Raw genomic sequence first — 17406 nt, 5'->3', positions numbered from 1 at the left:
CAGGATTAAAACATCGTTTTTACGTTTTTTATAATTATTGTTTAACGTAAAAGTGGTTTTTGATCTTGAGGGACCGTGAAATGATTTCAGTCCTGTCTGAATTTTACTTAAATTCGATACATCGTATAAATTGGTTAAGTAATTTTTATGTAAAACGTTTATACATGAAAAATTTTGATTTAAAAACTGTTTTTCACTTACAAAGTGAGTTTTAATATTTTTTTAGCAACACTGTCTTACAGTGTATGATTGATTTTTACTTAAATTGTTGACTTTAACATTTGACTGCAAGTATCTGGTCTCATCGTAACACAGTTAAAAATTAAATTTCACAAGTACTCAATATGGTTTGTAATATACATTAATTCTGTTAATAATAAATTTTTGGCTCTCACCTAATTTATGGCTCGATTAAAAATAATGTTAAAAATTAGTAAAAGATAAATTTTAAAACATTTCATTATGTATAAAAATACTAAAAAGTTTTTACAAAACATCTTTTCCTTAAGAAGTATAACAGAGAACAATTTATTTGACTAAATAGGAAAATAAAAAAGTTTTGGAGTCGTACAACTTAAAAGATTACTATAAGTTTAGTATCGTATTCAGAATCCTTACTGAAATAATTTTTTTTTTAGACAAATTTTTTTTAAAATTAATATTCATCATGTGTCATAAAACTCAAAAGCGTTTTCGTCCGATTTTCCATAGTTAAAATTAATTTTGTTAATTTTTAATTTTAACGGTTGTTTATTTTATTAAATTGTTTCTCCTGGAAAGTACAAAAAATTCCAAAAGGGATACAAAATAGATAATTTCAACAATGTACCCCTTGTTAGAACAAAATTATTAATTATTTTATCAATATTTTATCATATAAGTAGCTAAAGATATTAAAACTAAAAAGAGAGAATAATTCCAAATGAAACCTTTTATTCGTCATGTGATGATTGATTCAAGCTGAGATCACATGGTTATGAATCAAATGGGATTCGCGGATCGTAAAAATTAACGGTTTGTGAATAATAACTCTTCTTGTAAAAAAAATCATTTTTTCAAAACTTTGCAATAAAGAAAGTACGTGGGTTTCAAACATGTGATACGTACATTGTAAACATTTTTGAGTACCTAGTCCTCAGTAAAATAAGCTTTACAGTACACTGAGACAACAAAATAATAAAAATTATGGAGAAATAATAACTACAATAATGATGATATAATTTTTATTATTATTTTCTCTCAGTGTATATACGTAGCTTGTAAGACGTAACGACTTATGAAAATACCACATAAACGGAATTAAAAAATCAATTATGTAAAACCTTGAAATTACGTTGTAATTAATAAGTCACTCAAATCCAATTGTAGTGTCCATATTTCTTTACTGTAATTTTTAAAAGCATGTATTTAAAAAAAAATCCATTGAACTATAAAACTAGATTATACAGCTTTTTGAATCTTTACCTCACCGAGCACACGATATTTGCTCAATCGCTCACCATAAGATTTGTGCTTACTCGAGTCCTTGCAAGTCAAAGACGGTCGTACGCGTAAGTAAAGAGGACTTGGCGCTAGTGAACGGTTCGGAGGAAGAACCAGAGTCAGAGAAGAGAGCAGGAGGGATTGATAAAGATAATGACCCTGCGCTGAGGCCTCTCGAAGAAGAGGACTGGGTGAGCTTAACGGTATACACGCACTCGCTCCCCAGCACTCTCTTTGTGCTTAATGCGTTTCAGATTCCGCTCTTACCCAGCGAGATTTATTAATACTGCGCCTTGAAAGGAACTTGATAGTCAAGCCTTTCATTTATTTTACCTCGTTACTATCGATAAAATGAAATTCTCCCCACCATCTCTCATGAATATTGTGTTACTAATAGTAGCTGCATCAATATTTATCATTTTTGTCATTGTTTTTACCATGTATGCTGTTCTGTTATTATTATTATTATTATTCTTATTGTTATTATTATTATTATTATTATTATTATTATTATTAATGTTGTTGTTGTTGTTGTTGTTCAACGGTGGTGTCAAAAATCTTCATATTTTGCAAAGTGATAAATTCAGCAACGCAATTGATCCTTTTAATTCAAATGCTACTAAATGATGAATTATATCATCAAAAAAATGCATCGTATGCGAGGTTTGGATAAAATTCATAGCTCGAAAAATAGAACGACATTCTCATTAATAAATCGGTACTCCCAAGTGCCGCACCAGTAGACGCACTGGAAAACACAGAATTTAAGAGTTCGAGAGTAACGAGCGCGAAAAAAGATGGGCAAAAAAAGGGAGGGAGAGAGAGAAAGATCGAGCTGAAATGAGTTGCGCTTCGCGAATGTGATTCAAGGGGCTCCGCATTCGGTCGACGGGCACGCTGAGCGATGAAAAAGAGGGGCTTCGCCCTTACTGCCTCATATAAGCCCAAAGCCAGCCACCACCACGTACGTGTTGCGTTCGTATGCGCATGGATACCTCGAAGCATTTACCATCACGTTGACGCCCAGTGAAGCTCGAGCGAAACATTGTACGATAACCCACATAGGCGCGCGAACCCAGCTGTGTCGAGAAAGGGGACAAGCCCCCCTCCAAAAAAAAAAGACGTGAAAAAAAAGAAAATAAACAGTACAGCGGATAAGGAGAAAAAAAGAGTCGGTGCTCCAAAAAGATGAATTTAACAAGGGGAGAGAAGGGCCTACGGAGAGTGGGAGAAGAGAGCGCGCCCGCACTTTGTCAACGCGCACCGACATTAATATTAATCGCCCTTCATCCTTGCCCGCGTCCTTCGATGGCTTTCGATCTGTACAAGGAGACCAGGCGCGTGTTTCGCCGCATTTTTTCTACGCTATGCAAGATTCATGAGACGCGTGTGCAATGCTCGATGTTGTACGTGTAATGTCTACTTGTATTTTTCATTTGAATCCACCTTGTTGTGCGTACAATTAAGAAAATCCGGGTCGTAAGAGCAAGTAAAAAAAAAAGTAAAGTGTGCTTAAAATGAAAAAATAATGTCCTAGCCGGAGAATAAAACATCAATTAAATCGGGTAGCGGTACTGCGTTGCCCTCCTCTCGCTCCTTTCGCGGAAGGGAAATATTGAATAAATAAACGGCACTCGGCACTCCTTTCTTATCAAATCTCGTCGACTCACCGCACAAAATGAATCCACGTGTGTGTGTGTACTTGTGCACGTATAAATATTGGATCCACGTGTGCGAATATATGTATCCAGGGCCCAGGGCGGGAAGAGAGAGAGAGAGAGAGAAAGTAGCCGAGGCACCCAATCACGCGAGCGCGGGCGAGCGTCTGATTTATCGGCGGTTCGGTTCGATGGGCCCTTCGTGCCTTTTTTTTTTTTTTTTACTTTTACCTCTCCCTCTTCTCAAAAAAAATTCTTCTTTCTCTCTCTGGTAAAAGGGACACGCACACTTGCGCGGGGTAACACAGGGCGGGTGGCTAATAATCGCTGCTGGGCAACTTTTGTCTCTCTCTCACTTTGTGTGTGTGTGTGCGTAAAGTTGTGCGCGCCCCGGGGCCTCGTATTAAAAGGAGGCAGCGTATATATATAGATATATATATATACCGAATGCGATTTCTCAACTTCAGGGCACGAGGGGGAGAGAGAGATTCTCATGCGTTTGTGTGTGCATTGTAAGCAGCGTACACGGCCTTCTTCGATATGTGCATATTTATTTTCAATTAAAGGCCGAAATCTGTCGTTTTTATTTTCTTTTTTTTTTCCCCTTCTGTCCTCACTGCTGTGCGCGTCGACCATTATTTCAGGCTGACGGGGCAGTTTATAATTCGCGCGACATTTTGAAAGTACTCTCGAAATTAATGCCTTGTTTACCCCAGGGTCGAGTGCATACATTTACAAACTTTGTGTACTTAATTTTTTTTTGAAAAATTATAGGTTTCAAAAAAAAACTCGTTGATACTTTTTTGTTGAAATTTATCTAGAGTTGAGAGAAAAATTCGTTATTGAAAAATAAAGCTTATAGCACTTTTAAAAAAGAATGAAGAACATAATCGCGTCTTAAAAATACACACATTGTAGTAAAGTATTAATAAAATACTTAAAAAAAAATAAAATAACAGCATTATAAAGGTACGCTAAATCTGAAAAGATAATTAGGTTAAACAATTTTTAAATATACCATTATTGCAGCAAAAATTTTTTTTATGGGATCCTAATAATAAAATTGTCAGAGAATGCTAAAATCATACTCAGCTGATATTTAGTCAATCATAAAAATTCTATGAATAAAAATTGTTTAATTTCAGAAGAAGTTATACGAAATTTCTAAGTTTGGACAAACTTGCGCAAAAGTTCATGTGATCAACGTTTGGCCAAACTTTGGCCAAGCTTAAGCAATGAGAAAATCCCAAACTTGGATTTTTGTGGGAATATTTGACTCAAGTTTAGCAAATGTTCATCCGAACGTCTGAAAAATTAATTTGTTGCGTCGGGATATTAGTTGGTCTGCATTATATGACTTACGAAAAATATTGAGTAAAATATTTCAACAAAAATCCAAGTTTGGGATTTTCTCATTGCCCAAGCTTGGCCAAACGTTGACCATATGAACTTTGGCGAAAGTTTGGCCAAAAGTATACATTTTTACGCGGGAGACATGTTATTTTCCTCTGTTCTAAACATTAAGTAGTACATAAACAGCAGCAGCAAAAATCTATAAGATTCGCGTAAGGCGGGCGGACTATACCTACACCGTACAGCAAAAGTCTCCGACTCTTTAGAGTCCAGCATACAGTATTTTCAATCAAATTCATATTAATACTTCTTCTTTTAGCTGAAGAGCTCGAATTGTAGTATCCGGTAAAAAAAATCTCCCAAAGTTCCCTTTTAAAAAAGTGTGTATAGTAAATCTTAGTTATTATAGACGTACGAACAGCATTACTAGCTTTATCTTAAATATTTAAGACAAAGTCCAAGTTTCGCAATTTTTTGAAGTTTGGTGTAATTTTAATGCAAAAACTATAGGATAATCATAACAAACCTTTCCCAATTTATCAAACCAAAACTTTAAACAAAATAACATGCGAAAAATTACAATTATTGCCAAATGCGTTTTTCCACTTTAGCTTGTAATACGTGAGAGTTCTTAACTCAACATCACTGATAAAAGAAAAAAAAAAAAAAAAAAAGAAAATGATAATAATAACCATCATCAGTAAATCATATCATGGAACAAAAAAAAAAAATCAGCTCTAAGACACCCTAACCAAGTGTCAAAGTTTGATTGGTATCTAGGGGAAAAAAAAATCGAAAAGCGCATGCTTGCACCGATAAATCGTCATCCATCAACTCGACTGAGAAAACCTCGTTCCACAGTATCAAACAACAACCGACGTTCCTCCCAAGACGTCATAATTCTTCATGCGCACCACCTCCCGTTCGCTCCTAATTGCCGCATCAGCATCAGAGGACCGCCTACAGAGGGTTGATACATAAAGTATAGTATGGGTTCACACACACCACCGAGCGCGTTTCGATTGAAAAACCGAGCGATCGATCGCGGGGATGGTACCGATTATTCCTACGGGACTCCCGGTACTTCTCTTTCTTGCCGTCATACGGCACACGTAGCGGAAAAAAGCACCCCCCCCCCCTGCCCCAGCCAATTACAGGTGCGCGACTTGCAAGGCCGAGCTGCCCAACGCGTTAGTATATATATACACACACGCACGTACAGCCATGTATAGTTCTCGGAAAAATCGGCACCTCTTGCACGCGACCGGTATTCTCTTCTCCGCCGATCTCCAAGGGGGACCGCACGTGCTCCCCCCATGCTCCCTCGGCTTCTCTTTGAGGGGAACTGGCGATGGTGGCTGTTTACGCATTCGCGAGGTGCACGGGGGAAAAAGAAAAACAAACAGAAAAAGAGTCGCACGCGCGCTTGCACACTCGCCGTCCGCGAATTTGATATTCGCAGGTCATCGTCGTCTTGGAGACGTGAGCATGTGTGCCCCTCCCCCTTTCCCCCGCCCTGGGAGTAGGTGTGTGTTATTGTAGTCTTTGACGTTAACGTTGGTTTGATAGCGCGTCTCTTTTATTGTTGCTCGGAGAAGTCGGTGGTTTTGGCGATTATTTGTGTTTTTACGTACGGGCGTGGAAGCCACAGGTGGAGATAACGATGGTCAACCCGGAGGAAGTGGACGGTCGCGGGTGTGTGGTTGGTCGGATTTCCGAGTCCGGCCGATGCGCTGCGACGACTCAAGTACGTCCATTCGTTAAAATGTCTGTAGCGTATTGGGGTTATGGATAACATTTTAATCAACATAATATTTTTTTTTTTTTTTTTTTTTTTTTTTTGCATTTTTGATTCCAATGTTTGTGAAAGTGTACGAGTCAAAGGAAACCAAATAGGGTTTGTCGACAGAGCAATTTTTTTGCATTGGAAATTTTTCGCGTTATGGTGTTTGCGCTGGAAAACTATTTAGTTAGTCCGGCACTACAATTTGATCGAGAAACGAATAATTAAATTTATAGGTTGGCGTAACTGAACGAAATTCGTAAGTGCTGTTGTTAATTTTTCGGTAAACGAAGCAACGATAGTAATCGGTACATGGAACTATTCTAAACATTAAACTTTTTTAAACTATGTTTTTTTTAATATCCAATTTAAAGTCAACTAGTTACTTCTTCCCGTGTATAAAATATCAAACGGAAACTTGTGGTTGACAGAGAAATGATGTGGATGATGTGATTGACTGCAAATCAAATAACAAAACCTTTCGACCTATCTTTTCTAAGCTGGTATAAGCAAGTTTTTTTTCAAATTAGTGAGATCGTATTATTCATAAAATACACGACATGCATCGTTTCATGAAAAAATATCCTAATTAGGTAAAAAAAGTGACGAGAAAAGCCCTAGTAATTTCAAGTCCATTTTTGTTCCACTTGCCACATTCGCATGTCCCAACCGGCACCTTTATCGTTACAAAACACTTCCTCCTAATAAATATACTTGAAGTACTCGAATGGAAAGCTCCTAAACCGATCGCAGCCTCTCGACAAATGGGGCCCCAACAAACGCAGTACATATACCGAACTTCATTCACGCCTTAGTTTCCATTGGCAGCTCGTTAATACATCAGTGAGCCGATATTTAAAACTCGATAGCGCATACCCCAACACCCGCACTTTATCAAAAGATAAGCAAACCATCCTCCTCGGGTTGACTTTGCGCCAAAGGTTTCCAAAGGACTCGGAGTGGCCCCTTCGTATACGTAACGTATACCCCGAAGATAACTCTTATCTCCCGAGGAAAAATATTTCGAGACACAAGACGCGCTTTCTCGTGTCAACTGCACCGCGATAAGCCACGCGTCACCGCATCCAAGCGTACGACTATAAATACACAAGTACAAAGACACACGCGCGCTCGGGAAGAGAGACGATAAAAAGTGAGCCGAGGAGAAAGACAAAGGACGAAGGAGGAGAGCAAACGAGAGAGCAGAGCTCACGAGTCGTAAACGAATGGATATTATTATGTACACACGCGGACGAACAAAAGCGAGAGAGCGCTAAGGGCATTACCCCAAAGAGGGGAGGGGCTGCTCATGTGCCCTTGCCCTCGCGTGCACTCACTATACTTACACATATGCGTGTGTTACGTTCGCAGTGAGTTGTTATTATTATCCTTATCGCCGAGCGTGCAGCTCGAAAGTTTCCCACAGGAGTGTGCAGTGCGCGGCGGCCCACTTTTGACGCGTGCTCCTTACGCGCCCATTCGCTGACTCCCTTTTGACTTACCCTTCCGTGCATGCGCAGGGGTAAGTGCGTGGGATACGCTGACCCTTTGGGGAATGCGAACAAAGTGTGCTGTGATCCAACAACTTTTTTCCGTCTTGTTGTAAATTTGAATATTGGAGTTGGTGTTTTTTTTTTCATTGGAGAATGTTTATTTTTTCATGGTACAACTCTCAAGCGATTCTTCACTTTTTTCGATCGATGAAAGCAGCATTACGCCCTTGGAGTTGTTTGAAGATGTTTTCGAGAGAATTTTTTGTTCTTAAACGTCATCGATGAATTCTCATCAATGTCGACGACTGTTTGTATGATTTGAAAGAAAGAATCTCGTTTTTTTTCAAACATTTAGTTAAAAAACATGATTGGAAATCGCGTTAAACGCTCGAAGCAAGAAAAACACATCGAATTACAAAGGGTCGTGAAAAAGATGTAGCTTTTATCACCATACATCAGAAAAGCTTCGTAAAATCCAATGACTGATCGCATCAGAGCTTCATTCTGTTAAATGTAACGTAGTTTTAAGATTAACTTGTACCGCCGGAAAAAAGCTCCCGATCGCCCGAGCTACCTGCACCGTCTCCCATGTCAAAGCAATTAATCGGCGTTTCCTTCGAGTCTCGGCCCGAGAATGAAATTAATCTCCCACGATAACGCGCGCATCAACTATGTGCGCACGCAATCGCAATAATCCCGCCATCAGGAATCACAGCCACCGCGTTCGCTTCATAATCGCCATTTGAACACGGTAGCCCCGAGCTATATACACATCTACCTATACGTACGCTTCAAAACCAGGAGGTGGCGAGGGGGGAGAGGAACGCCGCTGATGGGGTTCGAAGGGGAGCCACGGGGTCAGGACGTTTCCCACGCTTTGCGTTTTCACGTGGAGGCCGGCTAACTATGTAATAACCGGGCACACACATGATATACCGCGGGCGTCGGAACAACCCTCGCGTGCGTGCACGTATACACGACACGTGACTGCCACCCTGCAGCTCCATCGATTTGGGGACGCACGGTCCCTCTTTGTGAAGGGGGTCAGCGGGGAAGGGGGGGTGTCGCGTTGGCTGTACTGCTGTTAGCTTCCTCGCACGGATGATGAAATATACATGATGGCGTGGAGAAAACAGAGGCGGAGGCTTAAAATGGAAGGACGCTCGCTCACCGGAACGTGACGCGTATATTTTTAGATCACGTGTGTGTGTATGTGTGTGTGTGTGTGTGTTCGCCCCACGAGGACTCGATAATACCACAGCGTCGTGCATGCATCACGTACATTATAATGTCCCGTCTTGGCGAATTTTTTGCCATGGCCGATCTTTTTTTCTTTACGTTGTTGCACATGTCTTTGAGGGTTCGCACATGCGCGAGCTTAGGATAAACAGCGCTTCTTTGTGTATATTTTGACATTTTTTGGTACAGGTGTGGGCGGGTTTTTGGGTTTATTGTTCGTTTTCAGAGTTCTTGCGTTTAAATGGGTCGGAATCTTTGGCCGACATGTGCATGGCTTACCAGTGCAACCGAGCGAAGTATAAGGATCATTAGCTTTGCTACTCCAATTGATTGATGTGGAGTTCTCGGAAGATGTTTGATTTCGAGTTGTATTTTTTTTCCAACCGCATATGTGGAGTAGTTAAAATGCTGAATGTGTACACTGAAACGTATATCTCTTGTGCTACGTGGGATGTAAAAAATGAAAATTTATCTTGCCGATCGCACTCTTAGCCTACAAAGTATGGTGGGTTTACAAGTTACCGCTTAGAAGATATAATGGTTAAACAAATTTCATAAAAGATTTTTAGGTTCGTTTCTGTACCGTACAACAGTTTATAGTGAGGTTTATACGACAACAGTGTCCGAACTGCAAGCTCCATGTTCTATTAATAATATAAAGGTGATTACAACAGTCATTATTATTTCAATTTAAAATTCATTTCCATCCCACGAATCTTTTGTTTTTATTCTTTTTTTAACAAGAAGATAAACTAATTTGGCTCGTGTGGCCCCAATTTTATTAAATGAGTAATTACAACTAATAATCGGTCACTTTTTTCTCTTATAGGCCTCCGTTATATTTTCAATTGGGTGTGCACGTTAATTTTTATTGAAAACGTAATCGTTTAGTGTCTGAATAATTACTCCACTTAGTATATCGTTCGACCAGTGACAAGTGAGTCGTAACACTCACAAACTCTCGCGTACCTGGTCAGCGAAACGTTGCTGAGTTAAACTAAGAAACACAAATACTCGAGGTGTTATTATTTCTTGAATCTTACCCCCAACGGATCACCGATCACCTTACTTCTCAACAACTCCATGTGGGTATTATATCGGAAAAATCAGCCAAATGACTGGCTATTAGAACATGACCGAGTACTGGGACATCGACCTAGTTACTCTATAATTTGATTAGTAGACGCATTGGCCATCAATGGAATTGATATTGTACGTCAATATGTTTTTGTTAACGTATAGTGTACACTCGAGAGCACTGCCTTGTGCGAGGAGTCCCCACACGAGATTTTGCTTTGTGCTCTCGGTCGGCTCATGCGCGAGAGACAAGAAGATAAATTGGTCCTGCACTATAAAGAATTATGTAGCTTGACATTAGAAGATGCGATGAGAAAACTCAACGTTACGAGCTAAAATGAGATGTCTCTGTATTTTTGGTGTTAAAAGCGACATAACATAACGCTGGAGTATGAAATTTACCGTTTAGTCAATTAACTTTATTTTGTTCCCTTTCAACCTCATCATATCAGTTAAACCCATTCCTTGGCATATCGTTGATCGAGTTACCTTCTTGTTTCTTTATTTTGACTGATCACAGATCGATGAGTACATTGTTCACGAAGCTTTTTTTGACGTTAACCCTACAGAAAATGTTATTTTTCATTCTCACAATCAGTTACAAATATTTCTTGTAACATGGCCTCGGGTAAACACCATCAAGCAACAGCAACAACCACACCGATAATTTCAGTTCCTCCCTCCAAAAAGCGATTAAGAATTACAACGAGACCAGCCCATTCTCCTAGAAGAGACTCCCCCGCCATAAATTAGCCCACAAACCAGTAGAGGGAGGCCCGAACTACCCGTTCCCCCCGAAATTCGGAAACGTCCCAACTAAGCGTCACAGCCCCGAGCGGCATCGAGAAACCTCCAACGACAGCCTACATACGCCCGAAAAACGCTCCCACTCGAAAGGAAAGGGGGCAAAGGAAGAAAAAAAAAAAAAAAAAAAAAATCTCCGAAAGATCTCGGCTCACGGACGCGCAAATAAATAAAAATTCCCGAGCCACGCCTCGCCCGAGGGACTCGAATGATTAGTAAGTAGAATCATAAAGAGCCCGCAGAAGGGAGAGACGGGTATACACGTTTTAAAGCCCCTCGAGGGCACTCAGCATCGCGGAGGCGAGCGATATTTTCGCGCTCCACCGAAAAGGCCAGGCCTCCGCTCTCCCTCGGCAATTTGAGAGATATGCGCTCTTCTCCTCGGTCGGTCGCGTATACACGTGTATAATCGTCGTCGGCGGCGTCGGTGGAAGCGTAAGGACCACGCGAGAGACGCAAATTGCCTTTTGATGAGCGAGCACGGCCTCATAGCCTCCTTCCCTATGCGCCACAATGCACCCAGACTCCTGTTGCGTTTGTATATTATAATACACCTACCAAGTGTGCGTGGGGACAACCTGTAACATGTTACGTTGTGCCGAGGGGGAGGGTTTTTCGGCCGGGGCTATCCCACTGGGGCCTCTATAGTGGTGGTGGAGGACGTAGCCTGAAGCGCGTTCCTCGAATACCAGACGCGCGAGGATGAGCATATGGGACCCCGCACTTTTCTGCACGCAAACGCCGGAGGAGGAGGAGAAGTATCTGGGAGCTTTTCTCTCTCTCTCTTGCGCTTCGGGAGGAATAACAAGGTGTGGGTTATACAAATGACGCGGGCTTTCGTCGAGGAATTTTCGGCGCGTCGATTATATATGCGGATGGCCCACATGCGTGCATATATCCGTACGAATTTTGGCCGTGTGTCACATATATGTGCGCAAGGGGGTTGTTGGCGCAGTTTTCGAGGGCTTGGGAGTCCCTTCGCTCTTGTTTGGGGGCTCTTTTTTTCGAGCCGTGGTTGTTTGGCATGCACATTTTTCTGTAATTACATGCAATTGTCTCGCGAGAGGGCCTCGAATGTATATGCTCGGTTCTACTTGGTTTGGCTTGCGGGTGTCGTAAGGTTGGCATTGATTTTTTCAGATGTATGCCAGGCAAGGCGAGTTTTAATTTATACGTCAGGACTTTCAGTGAGCAACTGTGCCCACGTTTTTGGTCAAGTGTATTCTTTGATACGCAGTGGTGATTTGGTCTGACCATTTCTCTGGCTTACTGTTTTTTGCAGGTCATTTTTTCGACGATCCGTGTATTTCAAATTTTCTAACTAGACAAACTTTTTTTACGTTTTTCTTTGTAATTTTGATTGTTACAGTTCATATTCGCCAAACCTGAATCTTCTGACTAAATTTAAATGCCTCATTCCGAGTATCCAAATGGCAGTGAGAATGCATCGATCAAAAGTTTTCGATTTAGGTCTTTTATAAGAGGGTATAGAGCCATTGTATAAGAAAGTTTACATTGGCACAAGACGAAACAAATTATTTTCATGCCTTAAAACTTATCGAAAGAAAGCTTTTCAAAAAATACGGAGAATCCGATTTTTTTTGCTCTAATTAAAAAAAGTTGAAGCCTTTGGTGTTCAGTGTTAAAAAAACCTTTAATTTTATGCAAATTTAATCCAAATTACATAAACAGTGTATTATTTAGTACAATAATAATGTTTCATGTAGAAATAATACAAATTTTACGTAAAAATAAATGTTAACTTCATTACATTTAATTGATTTAAAAAGAAAATGTATGCACAAGTACAAAAAAATGTAATTTAATGTGTAATAGGATATCATAGAAACATTGAAAAATTCACTCATCCATATCCTGAAAAGGAATGTAAATGTTCATAAAACTTCAGTAAGAAGTAGACAAAACGTAAGGTTTTGCATTAAATTTTATAAAAAAAAAAAAACTTAAACTATTTACTTAACTCCCCGGCCCTAAGTTATCTGTTTTTCTCCTGTCGTTTACCCTCTCCTTCTCTATCTCCTGTCAAGGGTCCAAGTCAGGAAGGGCTGCAGACAAACAGCTATATATGCTATGGTATACGTAACACCTTTCACTGAGAGAAAAAAATAATAAAAGTTATAGATAAATTCGAGAAAAAATTAACATTCTGCTCAGTAAATCGGATGCAAGCTGACAAAAAAAGGAAAAAATTATTATTTTAACCAGTGAAGATTATTGTTTTAGTAATAAAAATTATAGTTAAAACAGCAAAAATTACTATGCTGGAATAGTAAACCTTAAAATGATCGGTTGATAAATTTTACTTTCCCGCATATGAATTTTCACGGTTCTTACCATAATTTTTACTTTTCAAACCACAATTTTAACTGTTTAAACGATAATTTTTACTATTAAAAATAATAACTTTTTCCTTTTTTGCCACCTTGTATTCGATTTACTGTACGGAATGGTAATTTTTCTTGGAATTTCTCTATAATTTTTATTATTTTTTTCTCTCAGCGTACACGTTTTGTTCTAAGCAGAAATTTGTAGATCCAGAAAATGTTTAAAACTTAACGAAAAACACTACTTGCATAAAATTATTTTTCCGCCCTCGGGTGGTTTTGGGAGGCTGGTACTTCCTTGGGCGAAAAAGCAGTTTTCCGGAACTCGTTCGAAAAGTCTCCTTTACGAACCTTGTTACGTCCCTCGCCTTCGGCTCGGGCCGCAAACCTCTCGGTTCGCAAACAGAGACTTTTCAAACTCGTAGGAAAACTACTATTTTCATTTTTTTTGACAAATTTAATTCTTATACCCAAAGCCTCTGTGTGAAAAAAAAAGAATTTGGGATGTGCAAAAAAATTCTGTTTCTATGACACCCGCAACCCACGTGAAAAAAAAAAAAAAATGCATATACCAAAATTAATATATTTTCTCCGTATTTTATCGTATTCCACTTCTCCACAGGCTACTCCGGAAATTCGCCAGAGCGGCAGGGCTGAGAACGAGGCAGCGAATTACTTGAGCGAACGGCGAGTTGGCGAGTTCTTTAACTTCCTCATGGGTCATCTAGTGGCCGAACGACCCGAAGACCCGATTGGCTACCTGCACGATCTCCTCGATAAATGCCTACTCTTCAGGGACGGTCTCGTCGAGCCACCTCTGCTCTTTGCACCACGGTAAACATCATATACGTTTGTTTGTATACACACCCTTTACGGTATTTGACACACTGTAACTCCGTGGGTTGACTATTTCATTATTTTTTTTATCTTCGTTTGTGAGGTTTTTTTTATACTCGAGAGTACTACTTGAGCTCGTTGCTGGCGTATCTCAAAGAAGTGAACGGATGCAAGAAGGGTTATCGGAAGGTTCGCATGTTAAGCATTGCTTTATGTCTTTGTATGCGATTGCGCACACACGTTTGTTTGTGTGTGACATGGAGAGAGAGGGTTAGATGAGGGGGGGGGGACGAAAAAAACGGGAAAAGAGTATAGATACATACACTAGCAAACGGTGAAAATCTTTACACCTCTATAACGCGTTTAATGATGGTTCGCACGGTTTTGTACGTTTGGAAAGTGTGTACCTTTGAGGACTCGATTTTTGTTGTGTAGGCAGGAACTTGAGCTTTTTTTTCTTCATTTTGCGAAGAATTTTTTAAATCCCCCGGTTTTTGTATAAATGTATGTACAAATGTATTTACACGAAAAACGAAAAATATTTAACTATTAACTATACTTGTGGAATCTTCATCGGGAGAAATTCACAAACACGATATTCTTATCGAGAATAATTTTTGCAGGTCAGAAAAAACATTAGTAATTATTGTATTATTAGTTACATTACAGAAAAAAAAAGATTCCTTACTTTCAGAACGAAATATAACTTTTCCAGTGTTTCAGTAACCAGTATAAACATTTGTCACAAATTATTTTTCTCTTTTTTATTCTTAAAAATGGATTACATAAATTAAATAAGTACTTTAGTTGTCAACTAATGATTTCTTTAATGTTACACATTAATTACAAGAAAAGATAAATTTAATTTAAATTTTTAATTACAGAAGATTGTTTTTTGATGTATCGCTATCAAATGAAGCTAACTTATTTAATTTCAACAGATCAAAGTGTACGAGTCAAAATATTTCGTTGCAATCATTTGAGATACTTTTATACGGCAAACAAGTTCGTAGAATCGTCAGAGCTGTAATTCCGTGTCCCTTCTTAAAAAAAGTAATTGTCTACTTCCGACCCATAATGGTTCAGACGCAGTCTAAAATCATGGTTCGTTACGAAAATTAGCTTTGAGATATAAAAAAAATACAAGCTGAAGGACATAAAGAGAAAAAAAAATCTGATAAAATTACGCACTCGCGTTTGTAGATAAAATAACTCAAGTAGATCTCGAGATCTAGATGACAGAATTTACCCATGTAACTTGAGGCTTGGCATCGATTCCCTAAAATTCTGGCAACTGCCTCCTCCTACCTATAAAAAGAAAAATTATAGAAATAACAAACTTCCTTATTCGTCTACAAGAACAAAACTCTAAGCTTTCAGGTAAGTTAGGAAAGCGTGCAAGCCTCGACCACGAAGGTCCATGAGGAGACTAATAACGTGCGGTAATGACGCATTGCACCGCTACGGGAAAAGAAAGAAGTTTAAAAATCTCTTCACTCCACGCGTAATTGCATCTGGACGGACGATCCAAAGTGCACGTTACTAATGGTACTTCAGAAACAAAAAAAAAGTTTGTAAGTACCCCCAAAATACAGCGATGGCGGTTTTCAAGAGATAGTACGAGGAAAATGAGGTAAAGTATTATTTCGCAAAATTATTGGGTCGATGCCTAAGAAAAGGACAACGGCAATGAAGGGGTAAACATAGGAGTAATGTTAACGGTAATATCTTCAATTTCGTTTGTCACGAAACGAAAAAGGAATGTGGTGAAGGGCATGAACCTACTATCCGCAAATGACGGTACTACTCGATCCTCGTGATTCTCTACTCTTGATTCTTTCTTTCATTCTCTTAATTGCAAGGGTGACATTTCTAGAGGCTATTTAAGCAATATTCTACAAAAATACTTAAAAACAGTCCTTTGACATTGAAAAAATTTTTTTTGAAGCGTATCTTCAGAAACAGTATAAGATCTCGTACCTGGTAGTGCATGTCGCCAGGACAAGCGTCAATATCAAGGGACCTGCAAATTGATTTGTGTATTTGCCATGGGCCAAAAAAGCTTCGCTTCCAAAAACTGGAAGACCGAGAAGAATAATTTTTTTCTGTGAGACATAAATGAGGGACTCCGAGACAAAGGTCCGGTGCTTAGATTTTACTTTGCTTGGATTTTATAATACTAAAAATACCACTTTGTTATTCCAGGAATGAAAGTGCTATACTTAACCACAAACGTAAATAGTATATTACACACCTAGTGGGCAAGGGTAAGAATGTCACAGATTTTACGTAAATAAACGTGGATAACGTGAAAACTAGAGTATTTATTAACCTTCGGAAGTGATGCATGTACTATTTTTCTGCATATCCTCGTCGAAAAAGCTGATTATCTGTTTTGGAGCAGGGCTAATATGAAGCACTTTCGGTGGGGGTATGCAGAAAAATTTATTTTCAACTTTTTCGATGATTGTATAGAAGTTTGTTTTAAAATCTACATCTATTTATTTTGGGCTCTCTAGATGCTTACATGCATGACCATGTCTTTATTACTTCATCTGATATTAATATTTTCCATTTGTGTTTTTATATTTAAAAATAACTACTCAATACCTGAATTTTTTTGCAAGTCATTCGGCTCCATTATTATTTCTCACTTGTTTCATTTTGAACTGAGATATAATTTCATTATAGATACCGTGTTCTTCACCTACATTCTTCGATAAAGTGGTCATTTTTTAAAATAATTTTTTGCTAAGATAAGGTTTATTTTTAATTATGTGTTACAAAAGTTAGATCATGAAATATGTTAGGTCTGAAATACCTAAATTGAAAAAATTTTGTATCGAATCGTATAGTGTAATAAAAAAACTCCTTTTTGAAATAGTATTTTAATTAAGGTTTCAAAAATCTAAAAATTTAATTAATTTGGCAGTTTTTTAATGGTAAAGAACTTTGATTTCTTACTTCTTGGACAAACATTCTGTTGAGGTCCAACAAATTTTTTTTCATCACTGATAAATAAAAATCAAGAATTCATTATTTATTTATTAATTTTTAAATGATGAAAAAGATAAGATAGCAGAAATAAACTGGTCGGAAGTTACAGGTTCCCACCAAATCTAGAGTTTAAAGTTTGAATACATTGAAAAAGGATTTATACTGCTAATTAATATGACATCATGTTCTACTTCTGATAAGAAAGTGGTATGTTAAAAATGGACGTTGATTCTTTAATAAAATCTCTTTGCAACCCGTTAAAAATTTGCATAAAAAATGTGTAACTTGTGGAACCTGGTTTTCTATGAATAATAAAAGAATATTTTCCTCAATAATTA

The sequence above is a fragment of the Copidosoma floridanum genome, unplaced genomic scaffold (assembly GCF_036245765.1).
Source record: "Copidosoma floridanum isolate Cflo_tuat_1 unplaced genomic scaffold, Cflo_Japanese_pri ptg000029l, whole genome shotgun sequence".
Taxonomy (NCBI): Eukaryota; Metazoa; Arthropoda; class Insecta; order Hymenoptera; family Encyrtidae; genus Copidosoma; species Copidosoma floridanum.
This window is presented reverse-complemented; position numbering follows the sequence as displayed.